Consider the following 4,366-nt stretch of genomic DNA (forward strand, 5'->3'; position numbering starts at 1 on the left):
TTGGTTCAAGCAACTGTTGGTAGGTATGAAGGTAGAGATCAAGGATCCAATGGTTATCTTTTGTGATAACACCTGTGCAATTATTATATCAAAGAATCATATGATGCATACCAAGAACAAGCATATTGTAATAAAATATCATTTTCTAAGAGAATTGGTGCAAGACAAAGAGGTAAGATTAGAATATGTGAATACTAAAGAAAAAATTGTAGACATATTGACTAAGCCATTACCTAAAGATCAATTTCTATATCTAAGAGGTAAGTTCAGGGTCATTCCCCCATCTAAAGCTCACTAAATGAAGTTTAGTGATGCATCAACTAGAGCATGTTGAAGATCAGTCAAGTTGATATAGTATTAGAAGGGCATATTGCATATGAATTAGTACATGAGGGACATTGATATTCACTAATTATTGTCTTTGGCATAAGATGTCAAAGAGGGAGAGTTCAATCATATATTACAAAAATTTCCTAAAGAGGGGGAGTTTATTGTCATAAGTCACATAAAAGAAATTTTGTTTGAAGATGTCAAAGTGGAAGAACTTGGTCTAATATCAAAGATAGAGAGTTTTCTATCAAAAGAAGATGTTGAAGACAAATTTTGCTGATAGATGGAGGAATTGAAGTCAGAGGTAGTTTACACTGATAGAGGGAGTTTTCATGGATGAGAATAAGAATGAAACTAAGGATATTTTCCTCACTTTATTTTTCTCTAAAATTTCATTGTATTGTGACATGTTGTGTTGACATCAATGCTAAAGAGGGAGATTGTTAAAAATAATTGATCAATTGCATATTATCTTTGATGTTATACAAAATGTCATATCTTTACCAGTTAGTGTATGTCAAGCTCAATGAGGTGATGTAGACAGTTTCTTGTGTCTACCAAGCATTCCAATATTTTCCAAGTTTAGAAGATAATGTACATCAAGTTCACTTGGTCATTGAAGAGAAGTTAGAAAAAGTTGAGTGTTAACCAAGCTCACCTGGTTAACGAAGGAAAGTTGGATGGAACCAGTGCTAATCGAGCTCACTCAGTTACCAAAGGAAGTTTGTGAAGATGCAGTGCTAACCAAGTTCACTTGATTAACATAGGAAAATCATTTTTGAGTTAGTGTCTATGAAGTAGGGTTAGCTAATGAAGGATTTTCTTGTTTTGGCATATTGAGTTTAATAGATTTGTTTGTTGGTTCTAGCTGATTGAGGAGATGAATATTAATTATTCTAAGTTGTATTCAAGATGACTTGAAAATTTGTATGATATAAGAATGAGGTCAAGTTGAGAATTGAAAGTATAAGTAGATGAAATTATAAGAGATTCCTAGAGGAAGCGAATTATAAGGATAAGCAAAATATCCTTGAGGAGCTACAAAGATACATTCGATCAGGAAGGATCAAGTATTCAAGCCAAAATTGAGATTTGAAATCAGCAATATAGTTGCATCAGAAATTAGGTCATATCATTTTTCTTTTGTAACCATTGTAGCAGTGAACTAAATCTCTTAATAGAGTTTTCTTAACAACTATTTGTAAATCCTCTAACAAGGTGGTATTTCTAGATTGAAGTGTCTAAAACCTTTAACGAGGCCACTCCTAACAACGTGATTAAATCCTCTAATAAGGTCACACCTAATATTGTGTTTTTAACCTTTAATAGTGTTGGCTCCTAATAGGGCTCACTTTAGAAGAGTGAAAATCAGTTGCTACTTGCAATTGGTGGTTTTTCCCAAATTGGGTTTCCACGTTAAATCTTAGTGTCACTTGTGTTCATGCTATTTCTTTCATGTGTATGCAACTAAATTAATTAAGATTAACCACATATAATATCTTAAGTTTTTCATATTCAGTATTTACTAGGTAACAATTGTTATTTCAGTGTTTACTGAGTGTCTGTGTGTTAACCTAGTGTTGGGACTGAAAATTGCATGGTCAATTTTTAGTCACATATTGAAAATTTTGAAGAATCAAGCACCATGAGTGCTTTTGAATGCATATGTACCTGGTTGTTCATTTGAGGCCTAAGAGGTGTTCAATGTTTCTAACACCTTCCATTCAGTATGTCTATGCATCCCATGAAGATAAATTGCCATTCCGAGCCATTTCGTGAAGTTCCCTTTTGAGCAATTGTCAGATCTGCATTTTCACCTAAGCATCAAATAGAGACAGGATGCCTTGTTTGCATTTGAATATCTCCCCAATAAATAATTGTCCTAGTTTTTCTCTTCCCAAGTGTCAGTCTGCCCAGTTTTTGAAGCCAATTCCAAATGCATTTTATTGTTTTATGACATGTTTATGTGCAGGTGATTTTAAGTAAGCAACTTCAACAGTCAATATCTTTTGACTAATAATTTTTCATGAGACAAGATTCAAAAGGTTAGGAGTATGCAAAATAGAGAATCGGTATGTCAGATTTCAGAGCTTGGTTAGATGTTTGGGTTAGTTTTTAAAGCCAGTTAGGTGATCTCCTGGCACAAAGTTGACAAGTTGCAAGAAAGTGATAAAATGAGTTTTAATTGGTAGTTTAGTGATGGTTTCTGATTTAGATCTATATCAAATGTTTAGTTGATAAATTTTCTAGTTTAGTTGTTCAAAAATGATTTTTTTTAAAGGGGTCTAACTAATTACATCAGCTTGATGGATTATTTGAAATAATAAGATTGTTGTTGTCTAACAAGAAGAGGATTTCGACCCAATGTGTGGTTGTTGAGATTTTAGAAATCCAAACTTTTTGATTGATCAATGAAGGTGGATTAAATTGATCAAGTTTCCACATGAGAAAGATGTCTGATGAGTTAATTTTATTTTTAAGTGCCTTGAAATCCACTAATTCACCATGGAATTGGGACTAGCATGCTTGGTGATGATAACAGAGACTTTGTGGGTATTGTTGCTCGTGAGATCAAATTGGGGAAGGTTATTGGGTGCTACTATGTTTTGACAACTATGTTGGTTGCAACTATGTTTTGACAACATCTAAGTATCTAAGGAAGGAAAAGCTAAAGTTACAATTGCTAGAGCTGAGGTTGAGTCAAGGGCTATGATAGATATATGTAATGCAGCAACAAAAGGAATTACTATGTTTTGAGAAGCCATTAAATCAAATGATTTAAGATATGCAAAAAGTCATCAAATGCTAACAAATTCAATTTGGCATAAATAATCATAAAGAAGGGGCTGGCAATGCAAACTAGGGAGCTAAGTTTTAATAGAGAATTCCATACTAGTTATAACCTGACCACATGTTTTGAGTTGGAGTTGTCGTGGGTCTGTGGATTTTGTTGATTTGGGCTTTAGTATTTTGTTTTATGAGAAAAGAGGAAGCCACAAGGGAGACCAAGAAAGCCCACCCCTGCACCCTCACTTTGTGGTTATTCTTCTAATGCCCAGCTTCGTGGTTGCTGTGTTCAATGATTTGAAGGTTCATTGACTCATTGCGGGAGGTCCCCTTATTTGGTCATCGGCAACCTGCAAGTTTATTTGGAGGCTTTTTATATTGTATTCTCTTGGGAGCATGTGCTTTTGTTGTAGCATTGGCATCTTGGATATTTTCTTCAATGACTAGTTCACTTCTGGCGTTGCTTTCTAGTGGAAGTGTAGTTCTTTTTATTGTCACAAGTGAGAGGTGTTTTCCAACATTACCTAGTTTATAAAGTTAAGAAAGAGCACATGCAGGTTGCCATAGGCAAAGGGTCTTGGTTGGATGACCTTGAGGGGTGCAATGTTACTGGCAAGAATATTAATGGAATTTACCTACCCAAGTCCATTTTGGTCCCCAAGATTCTGGTGTGGGCAAGGGGCTTTATATTTTCAGCCAAAAATTGAAGCCTATAGTTCATCTCCCATTTTCTTGTATTTCATATGGAATTGCAATAAATTTGTTGATTATTGCATGGCATCCATTTTTAAGGATTTATGGACTGTCCATTTCTACAATGCTCATGATTGTAATATTTGTAGAAATTATTTGGGTTGGAGGTATAGTTGTTTTGTACATTTGGTGTTTATATCCACACAATTCATTGGATATGCAACCAGATGTTACCCGCTCACTATATTCTTCCCTACAACCATCAAATTTAGTTGAAGAATTAAGATATGGTGATGCAGGAAGCCAAAGCCATGAGCAATAGGGGAAAGCATTGAAAAAGAGGATGCCAAGAAAAGACAAAGCAATATGAAGACACCAAATAAGCTCAAGCATCTCATGATTAAAGGAATTTCATGCCCAAGAGAAGCTCCACGTTGAGCAAGGGGATTCAATGCAGTTGACAAGAGAAAAGAGCAAAATACATTTAAAAGGAAGCTGCATTTCCAGTCCATGTCAGGAAGCAACTAACACGGAGTTGTCTTTTCTTAGCAGAAAC

General features: G+C 34.8%; 1 pseudogene; it reads left to right on the top strand.

Annotated features, from left to right (window-relative positions):
- The first annotated feature begins 2,852 nt into the window (after positions 1 to 2,852).
- Positions 2,853 to 4,132, top strand: LOC149569478 (protein FIP1 pseudogene; annotated as a pseudogene).
- Positions 4,133 to 4,366: the final 234 nt, after the last annotated feature.

This window comes from Cupressus sempervirens, chromosome 3 (genome assembly GCF_028749045.1).
Source record: "Cupressus sempervirens isolate cs-2001-9-10 chromosome 3, ASM2874904v1, whole genome shotgun sequence".
In the NCBI taxonomy this organism is placed as follows: domain Eukaryota; kingdom Viridiplantae; phylum Streptophyta; class Pinopsida; order Cupressales; family Cupressaceae; genus Cupressus; species Cupressus sempervirens.